The sequence below is a fragment of the Daphnia pulicaria genome, chromosome 1, assembly GCF_021234035.1.
Source record: "Daphnia pulicaria isolate SC F1-1A chromosome 1, SC_F0-13Bv2, whole genome shotgun sequence".
NCBI lineage: Eukaryota > Metazoa > Arthropoda > Branchiopoda > Diplostraca > Daphniidae > Daphnia > Daphnia pulicaria.
Window position 1 is genome coordinate 41,839,024 of NC_060913.1, and position 19,959 is coordinate 41,858,982.

The window sequence follows — 19,959 nt, forward strand, 5'->3', positions numbered from 1 at the left end:
GTTTAAAGGGGAAGTTCAATAAATTGTTAACCGCTGTAGGGTGAATGTCGGGGTAAACATCTGATCCCACCACCTACGTGTTGGGCTTGTACCATAAAGATCGTTCATTTTTTTCAAAAATAACACTGCGCACAACTGTTTCGTTCAAAAACATGTTAACGAGCTTTATACATGATATTTACTTTAAAATAACTGTACCCATTGATAAAGAATTGCACAAGGATTTTGATATGTAAACGCATGTTTCGAAAAAAAACCTTACAAGCGCACTTCAAAATTTTGAAATGAATATAAATACAAGGCATACCACTGTTATTTACTCTGGTTTCTAATCAATACCCGGATAAATCTTTCGCCTTTTACTAAAGATTTCCGTGGTTAGGAGCATTGATGAGTCTATATGACTTATTTTTTTAACGCCCGGTCTTCTGATTGGGCACTTTGAATAAATGAAAAATTAAAAACGTCTGTATGCGGAAACAAAGATATTCTACTACTACATACTGACAACATTTGTAAAATGACAAACTGATAGTTTTTCGGTGGTTTTGGTAAGATTAGTGTGTATTTCAAAAAGATAAATCTCAAGCACAAGTAATAGATTAGAGGCGAATATGGTCGGGTAATTGCGTCTAGTTTAATGTCAACGGCCATACCACATAGAACTCACCCGGTCTCGTCAGCTCCCGGAAGTTAAGCTATGTCGGGTCCCGTTAGTACTTGGATGGGTGACCGCTTGGGAATACGGGATGCTGTTGGCATGGAATTATTTTATTTTTGTGAATCCAATTGAATTGAAGTGCTTCCCAAGATGGGTGATACTACATGGACTACAATGTATTATTTTGGCATTAGTTGAAAATGGAAGGAACGTATTTTTTACTGGATATTGCCTACTAGACGTCCTCCAACCTCTTTGTTGCTGAAAGATATTTGAAACGCCGTGCGCGAAGCGCACGGCACAGCCGAGAGGCTACTAGACGTCCTCCAACCTCTTTGTTGCTGAAAGATATTTGAAACGCCGTGCGCGAAGCGCACGGCACAGCCGAGAGGCTTGTACGTTGGTGGTTTCTTCGGGCAGCTCTATCTAATCTCTCTGGCTCTGAGATCCTTATGCAACGCAAGCTAAGTAAAGCGCGAAGCGCACGGCACAGCCGAGAGGCTTGTACGTTGGTGGTTTCTTCGGGCAGCTCTATCTAATCTCTCTGACTCTGAGATCCTTATGCAACGCAAGCTAAGTAAGGGAAGCAATCGTTAGCCTTATGACACTTGGATTGTTGGCTCATTGATCGGACATCCCCGGAACGAGAAAATTAAAAATGACAGTTAGCCAAAAATAGTGGCGTTTGGAAATATTATCAAATTTTATATTCGGTTGTCCATTGACAAATGTACTTATATGTCCTCGTTTGTTTGGCTAAGGTTGGTGTGTATTTCGAACAGAAAGTAAGCAAGCATTAGAACTAGATTTAGAGGCGAATATGGTCGGGTAATGGCGACTGAATTGATGTCAACGGCCATACCACATAGAACTCACCCGGTCTCGTCAGCTCCCGGAAGTTAAGCTATGTCGGGTCCCGTTAGTACTTGGATGGGTGACCGCTTGGGAATACGGGATGCTGTTGGCATGGTGTAATTTTATTTTTGCTCCCCAAGTTAGATGAGACATGGAATATAATGTATTCTTTAGGTATTAGTTGAAAAGGGTATTGCTGGGACTTTGATTAATGATACCATATATTGTAGAACGCATGTTTGTTTGATCTCGGTAGTTTTAACGACAAAAAAAAAGATAGAGGTTTGGCTATTTTGTTGAGGCTGTTGCATGACGCCCACTCACTGGCACGATCCCACTACTGCCGAACACGGGAACTTTTGGCTGCTAGGTTTCCCTCCTGACCCACTACGCTCCTCCTTAGCTAACCTGCACCTACTAGATTCCTCTAGCAGATCCATGCTGATGTCAAGCTTAGTGCGGGCACCTGATCAACATGCGGTATCACGAAACAGGGCTCCTAAACTCAAGCCATCCACTCTACCAAGCCTCCCCGAAGCAGGATTATAGGTGCACGCCAAACACCCAGCTGATAAATGGGCTCTCAATCGATAATACATTACTGTAATAAATTGATTTGATGAGCACGCGGATTCTTTATTGTGTCCAAAATTGGTCTCGTCACTTGTTCTATAACTATTAAAGAGCTTCTCGGTGTTTCAATAAATGAACAAAATGCAAGACCTGACAATGTATGTACTGTGTGCGTCAAGTATTGCAAATCTCAATTTAATATTCCGAAATATCGATCTATGCACTGTAATTTACGCCAAAGCTCATTGATCGTACAAACCTTATTTAGAGTTCTGCAAAATAACATTGCATTTAAGATCATACTTCACAGGATCATTTCTGTAGTATATCTTGACTTGTTTCCCACCAGAAACTTGTCTCCTTTCAACCCACGATGACGAGTTAAGACGCTGGTTTCTGAGCGTGAAACAGGCTGTGAGTGTAGCTGTCTCGACAGCATCAAACACAGTCATTGAGGACCGTTTCCGTTAAATCCATGTGAAATAGCGGAAGGAAACTAGCGTGTTCAGAGTGGTTGAGATGATAAAACAAATTTAAATTCTTGAAAATCTAAAGAGATAAATCTTAATAATAATTCCAGGTATTCGTGTCCTTAAATCATCTGCTTGTATGGCAAAATAAATTGTGAAAGTGAGGTTGGTCAATTTGAGGATGTGTCATGACTTTATGATCGTATTGCATTCTTTTAGTTATTGTTATTTAATCATGATTAATTATCGTTCAGAGCTTTTGTCGTCAGGTGGCGTGGCAAAGCCATATTCTGAAAAAAAAGGACCTAGTGTGATAACGAGAGTAAAATTTGCAACGCCTTCAGCGTAAATTGTATCTCCCTTAATACAGTATGAGCATAATAAAACAAATGAAAATGAACTTTATAAGCATCAAGTGGTCGCGTCTGGAAAAATGAACAACTCAATATTTTATAGCATTTCTTGAATGTTTTGAGTGATATGAGTATTCTTCGTACACCACCGGAAATGTGTTGAACCTCAGTGGTTATTTTGGGCAGTAATCCTTGTAACATTATCGCTTCTCGGCCTTTTGGCTAAGATCAAAGTGTAGTATCTGTTCTTATCAGCTTAATATCTGATACGGGTTCAAATGGACCCCAGAATATTAAACTGATTTTTGGCATACGGTGGGAATACAGTGCTTGCACTGCTCCCGCCACGGGTTGACCCGGTATTGCAGTACCTCCGGGATCGGCTCACCCTCTATGAGGGAGAACATATTGAATAAAACAGAAATTGTCTTAGCACCGTATAATAAAAGACCATGTATAATTGCAAAACTGTCATGTAGACATGTTTGTAATTTTTTCTAATTGTATTTTTTTCGTAATATCAAGAAAAGCATAAAAAAATACGTACTTGATTGTGTTAACTAATTAGTACTGTTCATCTTTCGATGTGATGTTTTTTTTTAAAATATGAAGATGCGTGTATTTTCATATGAAAAGTCGATTTTCTTATTTTCTTATTTGCCAATTGGACGACCAAATGAAAAAAAACAAGCAATTTGTTTCTTGAAAAGTATTTGCAAAGATCAAGACCATGAAATAAATACTGAGCTTTATTTACTATATTTTGCTCGAGTTCGTAATTCAAGTCGATGAAAGAAAGTGGGTGGTATTCTCTAAACGTCAGTCAAATACTTGAACACTCTTTGTCAATATTGTTCTGCTGTATACAAAGTATTAAACAAAGTGAAAAAGCATCCACAATCATACTTACCTGGCTCAGAGGCAACCATGATCACCAAGGTGGTTCCTCCAGGGCGAGGCCTTTCCATTGCACTAAGGATGGGCTGACCCTTGCGATTAATCCAAATGTGATTAACTCGGGAGTACAATTTTTGGTAGTGGGGGACTGCGTTCGCGCCGTTCCCTGAACACACTATAAATGTAAGAAAAATTCTTGTCATCTGCCGGAAGTTGAACTAAATCTGGTCCCGTTAGTAAACGGTAGGGTTGACCGCTTGGGAATACGCGAAGCATCAGATTTTCTTTCTGGGAAGAAACAACAAAGTAATGAAATTCATGTTTAGCTACTTTAATATAAATCATCATGGCCAATGGATTGGCCGTGATCGTCTAGTGGTTAGGACCCTACGTTGTGGTACCTACTAGATATGAATCCGTAGTAACCCAGGTTCGAATCCTGGTCACGGCACTGAAAACTGATTTTTCACGTCAACACGCAGATTAACTATAAATTTTGTTTGGTTGGAAAGTAATGCTCGCTCACTTCAATAGTTCATAATGTGAAAAACAATTTGGAATGAAAACCTGAAATTCCCCCTCCCTTTTTTTGTGTGTGCAGGAAGTTGTTGAAATGTATGGAAGAAAAATACACATTTACAGAATTTCAAGTATTTGACCCGATATTAAGACAAAAATTATTTCATGTATGTAATGAACTGTCCCCTGTTGGTATTAGTCCAATGGGAGATGGAAATTAAAATTTGCCTAGGGTAATCTAAATGAATATTTCTGAACGAAATTGTTGGTCCAACACGTCCAAGCAGAACGAATTCAGCAAATGCTTAAGTAGACTTGCTTTTCTGATTATAATTTAGCTTTGCGCAGTGGCAATATCATAACCAATGAGGGTCTCCCGAGGTGTGATTATTGCTAGTTGAAAACTTTAACCAATACCCCGCCACGATGAAGTGAAATAATCTTTGTCGTCGGCAATTTTTGATAGCTCCATCAGGAGCATTTCAGCGTACAAGAAAAAAAAAATTACAGTCAGTTAGAAAAATTGGAGTGTTGCATAGTGTGTTTATAACATTAAACGGTGAAAGTGAAATCGTATAAGTGATTTTTGTTTCCATTTAGTTGGTATTGCACGTCAGACAAGGCTGATTAATTCGTTCGCTGAAGGCCATTAATATCAGTCAGTTGGAACATTGTGAACACGGGGAAAATATTTGAAAAGGTGATTCCAAATGACAAGGTGAAAAGATTCCACCATGTTTAAAGGGGAAGTTCAATAAATTGTTAACCGCTGTAGGGTGAATGTCGGGGTAAACATCTGATCCCACCACCTACGTGTTGGGCTTGTACCATAAAGATCGTTCATTTTTTTCAAAAATAACACTGCGCACAACTGTTTCGTTCAAAAACATGTTAACGAGCTTTATACATGATATTTACTTTAAAATAACTGTACCCATTGATAAAGAATTGCACAAGGATTTTGATATGTAAACGCATGTTTCGAAAAAAAACCTTACAAGCGCACTTCAAAATTTTGAAATGAATATAAATACAAGGCATACCACTGTTATTTACTCTGGTTTCTAATCAATACCCGGATAAATCTTTCGCCTTTTACTAAAGATTTCCGTGGTTAGGAGCATTGATGAGTCTATATGACTTATTTTTTTAACGCCCGGTCTTCTGATTGGGCACTTTGAATAAATGAAAAATTAAAAACGTCTGTATGCGGAAACAAAGATATTCTACTACTACATACTGACAACATTTGTAAAATGACAAACTGATAGTTTTTCGGTGGTTTTGGTAAGATTAGTGTGTATTTCAAAAAGATAAATCTCAAGCACAAGTAATAGATTAGAGGCGAATATGGTCGGGTAATTGCGTCTAGTTTAATGTCAACGGCCATACCACATAGAACTCACCCGGTCTCGTCAGCTCCCGGAAGTTAAGCTATGTCGGGTCCCGTTAGTACTTGGATGGGTGACCGCTTGGGAATACGGGATGCTGTTGGCATGGAATTATTTTATTTTTGTGAATCCAATTGAATTGAAGTGCTTCCCAAGATGGGTGATACTACATGGACTACAATGTATTATTTTGGCATTAGTTGAAAATGGAAGGAACGTATTTTTTACTGGATATTGCCTACTAGACGTCCTCCAACCTCTTTGTTGCTGAAAGATATTTGAAACGCCGTGCGCGAAGCGCACGGCACAGCCGAGAGGCTACTAGACGTCCTCCAACCTCTTTGTTGCTGAAAGATATTTGAAACGCCGTGCGCGAAGCGCACGGCACAGCCGAGAGGCTTGTACGTTGGTGGTTTCTTCGGGCAGCTCTATCTAATCTCTCTGGCTCTGAGATCCTTATGCAACGCAAGCTAAGTAAAGCGCGAAGCGCACGGCACAGCCGAGAGGCTTGTACGTTGGTGGTTTCTTCGGGCAGCTCTATCTAATCTCTCTGACTCTGAGATCCTTATGCAACGCAAGCTAAGTAAGGGAAGCAATCGTTAGCCTTATGACACTTGGATTGTTGGCTCATTGATCGGACATCCCCGGAACGAGAAAATTAAAAATGACAGTTAGCCAAAAATAGTGGCGTTTGGAAATATTATCAAATTTTATATTCGGTTGTCCATTGACAAATGTACTTATATGTCCTCGTTTGTTTGGCTAAGGTTGGTGTGTATTTCGAACAGAAAGTAAGCAAGCATTAGAACTAGATTTAGAGGCGAATATGGTCGGGTAATGGCGACTGAATTGATGTCAACGGCCATACCACATAGAACTCACCAGGTCTCGTCAGCTCCCGGAAGTTAAGCTATGTCGGGTCCCGTTAGTACTTGGATGGGTGACCGCTTGGGAATACGGGATGCTGTTGGCATGGTGTAATTTTATTTTTGCTCCCCAAGTTAGATGAGACATGGAATATAATGTATTCTTTAGGTATTAGTTGAAAAGGGTATTGCTGGGACTTTGATTAATGATACCATATATTGTAGAACGCATGTTTGTTTGATCTCGGTAGTTTTAACGACAAAAAAAAAGATAGAGGTTTGGCTATTTTGTTGAGGCTGTTGCATGACGCCCACTCACTGGCACGATCCCACTACTGCCGAACACGGGAACTTTTGGCTGCTAGGTTTCCCTCCTGACCCACTACGCTCCTCCTTAGCTAACCTGCACCTACTAGATTCCTCTAGCAGATCCATGCTGATGTCAAGCTTAGTGCGGGCACCTGATCAACATGCGGTATCACGAAACAGGGCTCCTAAACTCAAGCCATCCACTCTACCAAGCCTCCCCGAAGCAGGATTATAGGTGCACGCCAAACACCCAGCTGATAAATGGGCTCTCAATCGATAATACATTACTGTAATAAATTGATTTGATGAGCACGCGGATTCTTTATTGTGTCCAAAATTGGTCTCGTCACTTGTTCTATAACTATTAAAGAGCTTCTCGGTGTTTCAATAAATGAACAAAATGCAAGACCTGACAATGTATGTACTGTGTGCGTCAAGTATTGCAAATCTCAATTTAATATTCCGAAATATCGATCTATGCACTGTAATTTACGCCAAAGCTCATTGATCGTACAAACCTTATTTAGAGTTCTGCAAAATAACATTGCATTTAAGATCATACTTCACAGGATCATTTCTGTAGTATATCTTGACTTGTTTCCCACCAGAAACTTGTCTCCTTTCAACCCACGATGACGAGTTAAGACGCTGGTTTCTGAGCGTGAAACAGGCTGTGAGTGTAGCTGTCTCGACAGCATCAAACACAGTCATTGAGGACCGTTTCCGTTAAATCCATGTGAAATAGCGGAAGGAAACTAGCGTGTTCAGAGTGGTTGAGATGATAAAACAAATTTAAATTCTTGAAAATCTAAAGAGATAAATCTTAATAATAATTCCAGGTATTCGTGTCCTTAAATCATCTGCTTGTATGGCAAAATAAATTGTGAAAGTGAGGTTGGTCAATTTGAGGATGTGTCATGACTTTATGATCGTATTGCATTCTTTTAGTTATTGTTATTTAATCATGATTAATTATCGTTCAGAGCTTTTGTCGTCAGGTGGCGTGGCAAAGCCATATTCTGAAAAAAAAGGACCTAGTGTGATAACGAGAGTAAAATTTGCAACGCCTTCAGCGTAAATTGTATCTCCCTTAATACAGTATGAGCATAATAAAACAAATGAAAATGAACTTTATAAGCATCAAGTGGTCGCGTCTGGAAAAATGAACAACTCAATATTTTATAGCATTTCTTGAATGTTTTGAGTGATATGAGTATTCTTCGTACACCACCGGAAATGTGTTGAACCTCAGTGGTTATTTTGGGCAGTAATCCTTGTAACATTATCGCTTCTCGGCCTTTTGGCTAAGATCAAAGTGTAGTATCTGTTCTTATCAGTTATTCCCCTACACTTTGTCTTTTAGCCTCTAGTGTCGGATCTTTGACGCGATCACCTTCTTCTCTTATTTTTCCGTAACCGTACTGTGACTTATTTTGCACCGAAATTTGATTGTCCCTACCGTTTGATGCTACACCCTGTTGATTTTGTTCCCTTTTGATCTATGCTGTGTGGAACGGAAGTGTCCACTCTTCACAAGTACGTGATTCCTGGGTCCAAATCTCCGCCGGATGTACCACTAAGATGACTTCCCACACCGGATTGCCACTTCTCCTCCTTGATGGTCTGTTGACCGTCCGTTTCAACTGGATGGCTCTACCTTGATGGCCTGCTGACACCTGTACACTGGATAAAGCGCCATGAAGTAAAATTGGCCCCCCCTCTTGATCGATCCCTACTGTTTATCTCTACTTCCCACACCGGATTGCCACTTCTCCTCCTTGATGGTCTGTTGACCGTCCGTTTCAACTGGATGGCTCTACCTTGATGGCCTGCTGACACCTGTACACTGGATAAAGCACCATGAAGTAAAATTGGCCCCCCCTCTTGATCGATCTCTACTTCCCACACCGGATTGCCACTTCTCCTCCTTGATGGTCTGTTGACCGTCCGTTTCAACTGGATGGCTCTACCTTGATGGCCTGCTGACACCTGTACACTGGATAAAGCACCATGAAGTAAAATTGGCCCTCCCTCTTGATCGATCCCTACTGTTTTTTGTTGCTATGCCCTGTTGTTTTTGTTCCCTTTGATCTCTGCTGTGTGGAACGGAAGTGTCCACTCTTCACACGTACGAGATTCCTGGTTCCAAATCTCCGCCGGATGTACCACAACGTTGACTTCCCACACCGATCTATCTCTACCTTTTGTTGCTATGCCCTGGTGTTTTTTGTTCCCTTTGATCTATGCTGTGTGGAACGGAAGTGTCCACTCTTCACAAGTACGTGATTCCTGGGTCCACATCTCCGCCGGCTGTACCACAACGTTGACTTCCCACACCGATCTACTACTTTTTCAGCTTCTCACTCTTAATAATGATGAGTAACACTCCTCTCGCAACTCTCTCTCTGTGTAGACATACTCTCCTGCATTGTCAGCCGATTTTGCATCTCTTCTCCCAAATGCCCCGTCATTTGATGAAAATTTCCCCTCTGGCGTAGCCACCTATGTACTGAGATAAAAATTCATTGTCAATAAACAATTTAATCTGTTCTTATCAGCTTAATATCTGATACGGGTTCAAATGGACCCCAGAATATTAAACTGATTTTTGGCATACGGTGGGAATACAGTGCTTGCACTGCTCCCGCCACGGGTTGACCCGGTATTGCAGTACCTCCGGGATCGGCTCACCCTCTATGAGGGAGAACATATTGAATAAAACAGAAATTGTCTTAGCACCGTATAATAAAAGACCATGTATAATTGCAAAACTGTCATGTAGACATGTTTGTAATTTTTTCTAATTGTATTTTTTTCGTAATATCAAGAAAAGCATAAAAAAATACGTACTTGATTGTGTTAACTAATTAGTACTGTTCATCTTTCGATGTGATGTTTTTTTTTAAAATATGAAGATGCGTGTATTTTCATATGAAAAGTCGATTTTCTTATTTTCTTATTTGCCAATTGGACGACCAAATGAAAAAAAACAAGCAATTTGTTTCTTGAAAAGTATTTGCAAAGATCAAGACCATGAAATAAATACTGAGCTTTATTTACTATATTTTGCTCGAGTTCGTAATTCAAGTCGATGAAAGAAAGTGGGTGGTATTCTCTAAACGTCAGTCAAATACTTGAACACTCTTTGTCAATATTGTTCTGCTGTATACAAAGTATTAAACAAAGTGAAAAAGCATCCACAATCATACTTACCTGGCTCAGAGGCAACCATGATCACCAAGGTGGTTCCTCCAGGGCGAGGCCTTTCCATTGCACTAAGGATGGGCTGACCCTTGCGATTAATCCAAATGTGATTAACTCGGGAGTACAATTTTTGGTAGTGGGGGACTGCGTTCGCGCCGTTCCCTGAACACACTATAAATGTAAGAAAAATTCTTGTCATCTGCCGGAAGTTGAACTAAATCTGGTCCCGTTAGTAAACGGTAGGGTTGACCGCTTGGGAATACGCGAAGCATCAGATTTTCTTTCTGGGAAGAAACAACAAAGTAATGAAATTCATGTTTAGCTACTTTAATATAAATCATCATGGCCAATGGATTGGCCGTGATCGTCTAGTGGTTAGGACCCTACGTTGTGGTACCTACTAGATATGAATCCGTAGTAACCCAGGTTCGAATCCTGGTCACGGCACTGAAAACTGATTTTTCACGTCAACACGCAGATTAACTATAAATTTTGTTTGGTTGGAAAGTAATGCTCGCTCACTTCAATAGTTCATAATGTGAAAAACAATTTGGAATGAAAACCTGAAATTCCCCCTCCCTTTTTTTGTGTGTGCAGGAAGTTGTTGAAATGTATGGAAGAAAAATACACATTTACAGAATTTCAAGTATTTGACCCGATATTAAGACAAAAATTATTTCATGTATGTAATGAACTGTCCCCTGTTGGTATTAGTCCAATGGGAGATGGAAATTAAAATTTGCCTAGGGTAATCTAAATGAATATTTCTGAACGAAATTGTTGGTCCAACACGTCCAAGCAGAACGAATTCAGCAAATGCTTAAGTAGACTTGCTTTTCTGATTATAATTTAGCTTTGCGCAGTGGCAATATCATAACCAATGAGGGTCTCCCGAGGTGTGATTATTGCTAGTTGAAAACTTTAACCAATACCCCGCCACGATGAAGTGAAATAATCTTTGTCGTCGGCAATTTTTGATAGCTCCATCAGGAGCATTTCAGCGTACAAGAAAAAAAAAATTACAGTCAGTTAGAAAAATTGGAGTGTTGCATAGTGTGTTTATAACATTAAACGGTGAAAGTGAAATCGTATAAGTGATTTTTGTTTCCATTTAGTTGGTATTGCACGTCAGACAAGGCTGATTAATTCGTTCGCTGAAGGCCATTAATATCAGTCAGTTGGAACATTGTGAACACGGGGAAAATATTTGAAAAGGTGATTCCAAATGACAAGGTGAAAAGATTCCACCATGTTTAAAGGGGAAGTTCAATAAATTGTTAACCGCTGTAGGGTGAATGTCGGGGTAAACATCTGATCCCACCACCTACGTGTTGGGCTTGTACCATAAAGATCGTTCATTTTTTTCAAAAATAACACTGCGCACAACTGTTTCGTTCAAAAACATGTTAACGAGCTTTATACATGATATTTACTTTAAAATAACTGTACCCATTGATAAAGAATTGCACAAGGATTTTGATATGTAAACGCATGTTTCGAAAAAAAACCTTACAAGCGCACTTCAAAATTTTGAAATGAATATAAATACAAGGCATACCACTGTTATTTACTCTGGTTTCTAATCAATACCCGGATAAATCTTTCGCCTTTTACTAAAGATTTCCGTGGTTAGGAGCATTGATGAGTCTATATGACTTATTTTTTTAACGCCCGGTCTTCTGATTGGGCACTTTGAATAAATGAAAAATTAAAAACGTCTGTATGCGGAAACAAAGATATTCTACTACTACATACTGACAACATTTGTAAAATGACAAACTGATAGTTTTTCGGTGGTTTTGGTAAGATTAGTGTGTATTTCAAAAAGATAAATCTCAAGCACAAGTAATAGATTAGAGGCGAATATGGTCGGGTAATTGCGTCTAGTTTAATGTCAACGGCCATACCACATAGAACTCACCCGGTCTCGTCAGCTCCCGGAAGTTAAGCTATGTCGGGTCCCGTTAGTACTTGGATGGGTGACCGCTTGGGAATACGGGATGCTGTTGGCATGGAATTATTTTATTTTTGTGAATCCAATTGAATTGAAGTGCTTCCCAAGATGGGTGATACTACATGGACTACAATGTATTATTTTGGCATTAGTTGAAAATGGAAGGAACGTATTTTTTACTGGATATTGCCTACTAGACGTCCTCCAACCTCTTTGTTGCTGAAAGATATTTGAAACGCCGTGCGCGAAGCGCACGGCACAGCCGAGAGGCTACTAGACGTCCTCCAACCTCTTTGTTGCTGAAAGATATTTGAAACGCCGTGCGCGAAGCGCACGGCACAGCCGAGAGGCTTGTACGTTGGTGGTTTCTTCGGGCAGCTCTATCTAATCTCTCTGGCTCTGAGATCCTTATGCAACGCAAGCTAAGTAAAGCGCGAAGCGCACGGCACAGCCGAGAGGCTTGTACGTTGGTGGTTTCTTCGGGCAGCTCTATCTAATCTCTCTGACTCTGAGATCCTTATGCAACGCAAGCTAAGTAAGGGAAGCAATCGTTAGCCTTATGACACTTGGATTGTTGGCTCATTGATCGGACATCCCCGGAACGAGAAAATTAAAAATGACAGTTAGCCAAAAATAGTGGCGTTTGGAAATATTATCAAATTTTATATTCGGTTGTCCATTGACAAATGTACTTATATGTCCTCGTTTGTTTGGCTAAGGTTGGTGTGTATTTCGAACAGAAAGTAAGCAAGCATTAGAACTAGATTTAGAGGCGAATATGGTCGGGTAATGGCGACTGAATTGATGTCAACGGCCATACCACATAGAACTCACCCGGTCTCGTCAGCTCCCGGAAGTTAAGCTATGTCGGGTCCCGTTAGTACTTGGATGGGTGACCGCTTGGGAATACGGGATGCTGTTGGCATGGTGTAATTTTATTTTTGCTCCCCAAGTTAGATGAGACATGGAATATAATGTATTCTTTAGGTATTAGTTGAAAAGGGTATTGCTGGGACTTTGATTAATGATACCATATATTGTAGAACGCATGTTTGTTTGATCTCGGTAGTTTTAACGACAAAAAAAAAGATAGAGGTTTGGCTATTTTGTTGAGGCTGTTGCATGACGCCCACTCACTGGCACGATCCCACTACTGCCGAACACGGGAACTTTTGGCTGCTAGGTTTCCCTCCTGACCCACTACGCTCCTCCTTAGCTAACCTGCACCTACTAGATTCCTCTAGCAGATCCATGCTGATGTCAAGCTTAGTGCGGGCACCTGATCAACATGCGGTATCACGAAACAGGGCTCCTAAACTCAAGCCATCCACTCTACCAAGCCTCCCCGAAGCAGGATTATAGGTGCACGCCAAACACCCAGCTGATAAATGGGCTCTCAATCGATAATACATTACTGTAATAAATTGATTTGATGAGCACGCGGATTCTTTATTGTGTCCAAAATTGGTCTCGTCACTTGTTCTATAACTATTAAAGAGCTTCTCGGTGTTTCAATAAATGAACAAAATGCAAGACCTGACAATGTATGTACTGTGTGCGTCAAGTATTGCAAATCTCAATTTAATATTCCGAAATATCGATCTATGCACTGTAATTTACGCCAAAGCTCATTGATCGTACAAACCTTATTTAGAGTTCTGCAAAATAACATTGCATTTAAGATCATACTTCACAGGATCATTTCTGTAGTATATCTTGACTTGTTTCCCACCAGAAACTTGTCTCCTTTCAACCCACGATGACGAGTTAAGACGCTGGTTTCTGAGCGTGAAACAGGCTGTGAGTGTAGCTGTCTCGACAGCATCAAACACAGTCATTGAGGACCGTTTCCGTTAAATCCATGTGAAATAGCGGAAGGAAACTAGCGTGTTCAGAGTGGTTGAGATGATAAAACAAATTTAAATTCTTGAAAATCTAAAGAGATAAATCTTAATAATAATTCCAGGTATTCGTGTCCTTAAATCATCTGCTTGTATGGCAAAATAAATTGTGAAAGTGAGGTTGGTCAATTTGAGGATGTGTCATGACTTTATGATCGTATTGCATTCTTTTAGTTATTGTTATTTAATCATGATTAATTATCGTTCAGAGCTTTTGTCGTCAGGTGGCGTGGCAAAGCCATATTCTGAAAAAAAAGGACCTAGTGTGATAACGAGAGTAAAATTTGCAACGCCTTCAGCGTAAATTGTATCTCCCTTAATACAGTATGAGCATAATAAAACAAATGAAAATGAACTTTATAAGCATCAAGTGGTCGCGTCTGGAAAAATGAACAACTCAATATTTTATAGCATTTCTTGAATGTTTTGAGTGATATGAGTATTCTTCGTACACCACCGGAAATGTGTTGAACCTCAGTGGTTATTTTGGGCAGTAATCCTTGTAACATTATCGCTTCTCGGCCTTTTGGCTAAGATCAAAGTGTAGTATCTGTTCTTATCAGCTTAATATCTGATACGGGTTCAAATGGACCCCAGAATATTAAACTGATTTTTGGCATACGGTGGGAATACAGTGCTTGCACTGCTCCCGCCACGGGTTGACCCGGTATTGCAGTACCTCCGGGATCGGCTCACCCTCTATGAGGGAGAACATATTGAATAAAACAGAAATTGTCTTAGCACCGTATAATAAAAGACCATGTATAATTGCAAAACTGTCATGTAGACATGTTTGTAATTTTTTCTAATTGTATTTTTTTCGTAATATCAAGAAAAGCATAAAAAAATACGTACTTGATTGTGTTAACTAATTAGTACTGTTCATCTTTCGATGTGATGTTTTTTTTTAAAATATGAAGATGCGTGTATTTTCATATGAAAAGTCGATTTTCTTATTTTCTTATTTGCCAATTGGACGACCAAATGAAAAAAAACAAGCAATTTGTTTCTTGAAAAGTATTTGCAAAGATCAAGACCATGAAATAAATACTGAGCTTTATTTACTATATTTTGCTCGAGTTCGTAATTCAAGTCGATGAAAGAAAGTGGGTGGTATTCTCTAAACGTCAGTCAAATACTTGAACACTCTTTGTCAATATTGTTCTGCTGTATACAAAGTATTAAACAAAGTGAAAAAGCATCCACAATCATACTTACCTGGCTCAGAGGCAACCATGATCACCAAGGTGGTTCCTCCAGGGCGAGGCCTTTCCATTGCACTAAGGATGGGCTGACCCTTGCGATTAATCCAAATGTGATTAACTCGGGAGTACAATTTTTGGTAGTGGGGGACTGCGTTCGCGCCGTTCCCTGAACACACTATAAATGTAAGAAAAATTCTTGTCATCTGCCGGAAGTTGAACTAAATCTGGTCCCGTTAGTAAACGGTAGGGTTGACCGCTTGGGAATACGCGAAGCATCAGATTTTCTTTCTGGGAAGAAACAACAAAGTAATGAAATTCATGTTTAGCTACTTTAATATAAATCATCATGGCCAATGGATTGGCCGTGATCGTCTAGTGGTTAGGACCCTACGTTGTGGTACCTACTAGATATGAATCCGTAGTAACCCAGGTTCGAATCCTGGTCACGGCACTGAAAACTGATTTTTCACGTCAACACGCAGATTAACTATAAATTTTGTTTGGTTGGAAAGTAATGCTCGCTCACTTCAATAGTTCATAATGTGAAAAACAATTTGGAATGAAAACCTGAAATTCCCCCTCCCTTTTTTTGTGTGTGCAGGAAGTTGTTGAAATGTATGGAAGAAAAATACACATTTACAGAATTTCAAGTATTTGACCCGATATTAAGACAAAAATTATTTCATGTATGTAATGAACTGTCCCCTGTTGGTATTAGTCCAATGGGAGATGGAAATTAAAATTTGCCTAGGGTAATCTAAATGAATATTTCTGAACGAAATTGTTGGTCCAACACGTCCAAGCAGAACGAATTCAGCAAATGCTTAAGTAGACTTGCTTTTCTGATTATAATTTAGCTTTGCGCAGTGGCAATATCATAACCAATGAGGGTCTCCCGAGGTGTGATTATTGCTAGTTGAAAACTTTAACCAATACCCCGCCACGATGAAGTGAAATAATCTTTGTCGTCGGCAATTTTTGATAGCTCCATCAGGAGCATTTCAGCGTACAAGAAAAAAAAAATTACAGTCAGTTAGAAAAATTGGAGTGTTGCATAGTGTGTTTATAACATTAAACGGTGAAAGTGAAATCGTATAAGTGATTTTTGTTTCCATTTAGTTGGTATTGCACGTCAGACAAGGCTGATTAATTCGTTCGCTGAAGGCCATTAATATCAGTCAGTTGGAACATTGTGAACACGGGGAAAATATTTGAAAAGGTGATTCCAAATGACAAGGTGAAAAGATTCCACCATGTTTAAAGGGGAAGTTCAATAAATTGTTAACCGCTGTAGGGTGAATGTCGGGGTAAACATCTGATCCCACCACCTACGTGTTGGGCTTGTACCATAAAGATCGTTCATTTTTTTCAAAAATAACACTGCGCACAACTGTTTCGTTCAAAAACATGTTAACGAGCTTTATACATGATATTTACTTTAAAATAACTGTACCCATTGATAAAGAATTGCACAAGGATTTTGATATGTAAACGCATGTTTCGAAAAAAAACCTTACAAGCGCACTTCAAAATTTTGAAATGAATATAAATACAAGGCATACCACTGTTATTTACTCTGGTTTCTAATCAATACCCGGATAAATCTTTCGCCTTTTACTAAAGATTTCCGTGGTTAGGAGCATTGATGAGTCTATATGACTTATTTTTTTAACGCCCGGTCTTCTGATTGGGCACTTTGAATAAATGAAAAATTAAAAACGTCTGTATGCGGAAACAAAGATATTCTACTACTACATACTGACAACATTTGTAAAATGACAAACTGATAGTTTTTCGGTGGTTTTGGTAAGATTAGTGTGTATTTCAAAAAGATAAATCTCAAGCACAAGTAATAGATTAGAGGCGAATATGGTCGGGTAATTGCGTCTAGTTTAATGTCAACGGCCATACCACATAGAACTCACCCGGTCTCGTCAGCTCCCGGAAGTTAAGCTATGTCGGGTCCCGTTAGTACTTGGATGGGTGACCGCTTGGGAATACGGGATGCTGTTGGCATGGAATTATTTTATTTTTGTGAATCCAATTGAATTGAAGTGCTTCCCAAGATGGGTGATACTACATGGACTACAATGTATTATTTTGGCATTAGTTGAAAATGGAAGGAACGTATTTTTTACTGGATATTGCCTACTAGACGTCCTCCAACCTCTTTGTTGCTGAAAGATATTTGAAACGCCGTGCGCGAAGCGCACGGCACAGCCGAGAGGCTACTAGACGTCCTCCAACCTCTTTGTTGCTGAAAGATATTTGAAACGCCGTGCGCGAAGCGCACGGCACAGCCGAGAGGCTTGTACGTTGGTGGTTTCTTCGGGCAGCTCTATCTAATCTCTCTGGCTCTGAGATCCTTATGCAACGCAAGCTAAGTAAAGCGCGAAGCGCACGGCACAGCCGAGAGGCTTGTACGTTGGTGGTTTCTTCGGGCAGCTCTATCTAATCTCTCTGACTCTGAGATCCTTATGCAACGCAAGCTAAGTAAGGGAAGCAATCGTTAGCCTTATGACACTTGGATTGTTGGCTCATTGATCGGACATCCCCGGAACGAGAAAATTAAAAATGACAGTTAGCCAAAAATAGTGGCGTTTGGAAATATTATCAAATTTTATATTCGGTTGTCCATTGACAAATGTACTTATATGTCCTCGTTTGTTTGGCTAAGGTTGGTGTGTATTTCGAACAGAAAGTAAGCAAGCATTAGAACTAGATTTAGAGGCGAATATGGTCGGGTAATGGCGACTGAATTGATGTCAACGGCCATACCACATAGAACTCACCCGGTCTCGTCAGCTCCCGGAAGTTAAGCTATGTCGGGTCCCGTTAGTACTTGGATGGGTGACCGCTTGGGAATACGGGATGCTGTTGGCATGGTGTAATTTTATTTTTGCTCCCCAAGTTAGATGAGACATGGAATATAATGTATTCTTTAGGTATTAGTTGAAAAGGGTATTGCTGGGACTTTGATTAATGATACCATATATTGTAGAACGCATGTTTGTTTGATCTCGGTAGTTTTAACGACAAAAAAAAAGATAGAGGTTTGGCTATTTTGTTGAGGCTGTTGCATGACGCCCACTCACTGGCACGATCCCACTACTGCCGAACACGGGAACTTTTGGCTGCTAGGTTTCCCTCCTGACCCACTACGCTCCTCCTTAGCTAACCTGCACCTACTAGATTCCTCTAGCAGATCCATGCTGATGTCAAGCTTAGTGCGGGCACCTGATCAACATGCGGTATCACGAAACAGGGCTCCTAAACTCAAGCCATCCACTCTACCAAGCCTCCCCGAAGCAGGATTATAGGTGCACGCCAAACACCCAGCTGATAAATGGGCTCTCAATCGATAATACATTACTGTAATAAATTGATTTGATGAGCACGCGGATTCTTTATTGTGTCCAAAATTGGTCTCGTCACTTGTTCTATAACTATTAAAGAGCTTCTCGGTGTTTCAATAAATGAACAAAATGCAAGACCTGACAATGTATGTACTGTGTGCGTCAAGTATTGCAAATCTCAATTTAATATTCCGAAATATCGATCTATGCACTGTAATTTACGCCAAAGCTCATTGATCGTACAAACCTTATTTAGAGTTCTGCAAAATAACATTGCATTTAAGATCATACTTCACAGGATCATTTCTGTAGTATATCTTGACTTGTTTCCCACCAGAAACTTGTCTCCTTTCAACCCACGATGACGAGTTAAGACGCTGGTTTCTGAGCGTGAAACAGGCTGTGAGTGTAGCTGTCTCGACAGCATCAAACACAGTCATTGAGGACCGTTTCCGTTAAATCCATGTGAAATAGCGGAAGGAAACTAGCGTGTTCAGAGTGGTTGAGATGATAAAACAAATTTAAATTCTTGAAAATCTAAAGAGATAAATCTTAATAATAATTCCAGGTATTCGTGTCCTTAAATCATCTGCTTGTATGGCAAAATAAATTGTGAAAGTGAGGTTGGTCAATTTGAGGATGTGTCATGACTTTATGATCGTATTGCATTCTTTTAGTTATTGTTATTTAATCATGATTAATTATCGTTCAGAGCTTTTGTCGTCAGGTGGCGTGGCAAAGCCATATTCTGAAAAAAAAGGACCTAGTGTGATAACGAGAGTAAAATTTGCAACGCCTTCAGCGTAAATTGTATCTCCCTTAATACAGTATGAGCATAATAAAACAAATGAAAATGAACTTTATAAGCATCAAGTGGTCGCGTCTGGAAAAATGAACAACTCAATATTTTATAGCATTTCTTGAATGTTTTGAGTGATATGAGTATTCTTCGTACACCACCGGAAATGTGTTGAACCTCAGTGGTTATTTTGGGCAGTAATCCTTGTAACATTATCGCTTCTCGGCCTTTTGGCTAAGATCAAAGTGTAGTATCTGTTCTTATCAGCTTAATATCTGATACGGGTTCAAATGGACCCCAGAATATTAAACTGATTTTTGGCATACGGTGGGAATACAGTGCTTGCACTGCTCCCGCCACGGGTTGACCCGGTATTGCAGTACCTCCGGGATCGGCTCACCCTCTATGAGGGAGAACATATTGAATAAAACAGAAATTGTCTTAGCACCGTATAATAAAAGACCATGTATAATTGCAAAACTGTCATGTAGACATGTTTGTAATTTTTTCTAATTGTATTTTTTTCGTAATATCAAGAAAAGCATAAAAAAATACGTACTTGATTGTGTTAACTAATTAGTACTGTTCATCTTTCGATGTGATGTTTTTTTTTAAAATATGAAGATGCGTGTATTTTCATATGAAA

General features: G+C 39.7%; 28 non-coding genes and 2 pseudogenes across 28 annotated transcripts; all 30 read left to right on the forward strand.

Moving 5' to 3' along the window:
- Positions 1 to 316: 316 nt before the first annotated feature.
- Positions 317 to 439, forward strand: LOC124322906. The gene has a single exon (XR_006915160.1). It is a non-coding gene; the product is annotated as a U5 spliceosomal RNA (small nuclear RNA).
- Positions 440 to 642: 203 nt separating this feature from the next.
- LOC124322996 lies at positions 643 to 761 on the forward strand. The gene has a single exon (XR_006915245.1). It is a non-coding gene; the product is annotated as a 5S ribosomal RNA (ribosomal RNA).
- A 748-nt stretch (positions 762 to 1,509) lies between these two features.
- Positions 1,510 to 1,628, forward strand: LOC124322997. The gene has a single exon (XR_006915246.1). It is a non-coding gene; the product is annotated as a 5S ribosomal RNA (ribosomal RNA).
- Positions 1,629 to 2,382: 754 nt separating this feature from the next.
- Positions 2,383 to 2,604, forward strand: LOC124322505. The gene has a single exon (XR_006914786.1). It is a non-coding gene; the product is annotated as a small nucleolar RNA U3 (small nucleolar RNA).
- Positions 2,605 to 3,114: 510 nt separating this feature from the next.
- Positions 3,115 to 3,305, forward strand: LOC124322241. The gene has a single exon (XR_006914588.1). It is a non-coding gene; the product is annotated as a U2 spliceosomal RNA (small nuclear RNA).
- A 509-nt stretch (positions 3,306 to 3,814) lies between these two features.
- Positions 3,815 to 3,978, forward strand: LOC124322083. Its single transcript, XR_006914437.1, has one exon. It is a non-coding gene; the product is annotated as a U1 spliceosomal RNA (small nuclear RNA).
- A 192-nt stretch (positions 3,979 to 4,170) lies between these two features.
- On the forward strand, positions 4,171 to 4,260 carry Trnah-gug. Its single transcript is given in 2 exon segments — positions 4,171 to 4,207; positions 4,226 to 4,260. It is a non-coding gene; the product is annotated as a tRNA-His (tRNA).
- Positions 4,261 to 4,664: 404 nt separating this feature from the next.
- LOC124322714 lies at positions 4,665 to 4,806 on the forward strand. Its single transcript, XR_006914982.1, has one exon. It is a non-coding gene; the product is annotated as a U4 spliceosomal RNA (small nuclear RNA).
- A 574-nt stretch (positions 4,807 to 5,380) lies between these two features.
- LOC124322907 lies at positions 5,381 to 5,503 on the forward strand. Its single transcript, XR_006915161.1, has one exon. It is a non-coding gene; the product is annotated as a U5 spliceosomal RNA (small nuclear RNA).
- Positions 5,504 to 5,706: 203 nt separating this feature from the next.
- On the forward strand, positions 5,707 to 5,825 carry LOC124322998. Its single transcript, XR_006915247.1, has one exon. It is a non-coding gene; the product is annotated as a 5S ribosomal RNA (ribosomal RNA).
- A 748-nt stretch (positions 5,826 to 6,573) lies between these two features.
- Positions 6,574 to 6,692, forward strand: LOC124323137. The gene has a single exon (XR_006915381.1). It is a non-coding gene; the product is annotated as a 5S ribosomal RNA (ribosomal RNA).
- Positions 6,693 to 7,446: 754 nt separating this feature from the next.
- On the forward strand, positions 7,447 to 7,668 carry LOC124322506. The gene has a single exon (XR_006914787.1). It is a non-coding gene; the product is annotated as a small nucleolar RNA U3 (small nucleolar RNA).
- Positions 7,669 to 8,178: 510 nt separating this feature from the next.
- LOC124322360 lies at positions 8,179 to 8,316 on the forward strand (annotated as a pseudogene).
- Positions 8,317 to 9,414: 1,098 nt separating this feature from the next.
- LOC124322329 lies at positions 9,415 to 9,590 on the forward strand (annotated as a pseudogene).
- Positions 9,591 to 10,099: 509 nt separating this feature from the next.
- LOC124322084 lies at positions 10,100 to 10,263 on the forward strand. The gene has a single exon (XR_006914438.1). It is a non-coding gene; the product is annotated as a U1 spliceosomal RNA (small nuclear RNA).
- A 192-nt stretch (positions 10,264 to 10,455) lies between these two features.
- Positions 10,456 to 10,545, forward strand: Trnah-gug. The gene is given in 2 exon segments: positions 10,456 to 10,492; positions 10,511 to 10,545. It is a non-coding gene; the product is annotated as a tRNA-His (tRNA).
- Positions 10,546 to 10,949: 404 nt separating this feature from the next.
- Positions 10,950 to 11,091, forward strand: LOC124322715. The gene has a single exon (XR_006914983.1). It is a non-coding gene; the product is annotated as a U4 spliceosomal RNA (small nuclear RNA).
- Positions 11,092 to 11,665: 574 nt separating this feature from the next.
- LOC124322908 lies at positions 11,666 to 11,788 on the forward strand. Its single transcript, XR_006915162.1, has one exon. It is a non-coding gene; the product is annotated as a U5 spliceosomal RNA (small nuclear RNA).
- Positions 11,789 to 11,991: 203 nt separating this feature from the next.
- LOC124322999 lies at positions 11,992 to 12,110 on the forward strand. Its single transcript, XR_006915248.1, has one exon. It is a non-coding gene; the product is annotated as a 5S ribosomal RNA (ribosomal RNA).
- Positions 12,111 to 12,858: 748 nt separating this feature from the next.
- On the forward strand, positions 12,859 to 12,977 carry LOC124323000. Its single transcript, XR_006915249.1, has one exon. It is a non-coding gene; the product is annotated as a 5S ribosomal RNA (ribosomal RNA).
- A 754-nt stretch (positions 12,978 to 13,731) lies between these two features.
- Positions 13,732 to 13,953, forward strand: LOC124322507. Its single transcript, XR_006914788.1, has one exon. It is a non-coding gene; the product is annotated as a small nucleolar RNA U3 (small nucleolar RNA).
- A 510-nt stretch (positions 13,954 to 14,463) lies between these two features.
- Positions 14,464 to 14,654, forward strand: LOC124322242. The gene has a single exon (XR_006914589.1). It is a non-coding gene; the product is annotated as a U2 spliceosomal RNA (small nuclear RNA).
- Positions 14,655 to 15,163: 509 nt separating this feature from the next.
- LOC124322085 lies at positions 15,164 to 15,327 on the forward strand. The gene has a single exon (XR_006914439.1). It is a non-coding gene; the product is annotated as a U1 spliceosomal RNA (small nuclear RNA).
- A 192-nt stretch (positions 15,328 to 15,519) lies between these two features.
- Positions 15,520 to 15,609, forward strand: Trnah-gug. Its single transcript is given in 2 exon segments — positions 15,520 to 15,556; positions 15,575 to 15,609. It is a non-coding gene; the product is annotated as a tRNA-His (tRNA).
- Positions 15,610 to 16,013: 404 nt separating this feature from the next.
- On the forward strand, positions 16,014 to 16,155 carry LOC124322717. The gene has a single exon (XR_006914984.1). It is a non-coding gene; the product is annotated as a U4 spliceosomal RNA (small nuclear RNA).
- A 574-nt stretch (positions 16,156 to 16,729) lies between these two features.
- LOC124322909 lies at positions 16,730 to 16,852 on the forward strand. The gene has a single exon (XR_006915163.1). It is a non-coding gene; the product is annotated as a U5 spliceosomal RNA (small nuclear RNA).
- A 203-nt stretch (positions 16,853 to 17,055) lies between these two features.
- Positions 17,056 to 17,174, forward strand: LOC124323001. The gene has a single exon (XR_006915250.1). It is a non-coding gene; the product is annotated as a 5S ribosomal RNA (ribosomal RNA).
- Positions 17,175 to 17,922: 748 nt separating this feature from the next.
- On the forward strand, positions 17,923 to 18,041 carry LOC124323002. The gene has a single exon (XR_006915251.1). It is a non-coding gene; the product is annotated as a 5S ribosomal RNA (ribosomal RNA).
- A 754-nt stretch (positions 18,042 to 18,795) lies between these two features.
- LOC124322508 lies at positions 18,796 to 19,017 on the forward strand. The gene has a single exon (XR_006914789.1). It is a non-coding gene; the product is annotated as a small nucleolar RNA U3 (small nucleolar RNA).
- Positions 19,018 to 19,527: 510 nt separating this feature from the next.
- Positions 19,528 to 19,718, forward strand: LOC124322243. Its single transcript, XR_006914590.1, has one exon. It is a non-coding gene; the product is annotated as a U2 spliceosomal RNA (small nuclear RNA).
- Positions 19,719 to 19,959: the final 241 nt, after the last annotated feature.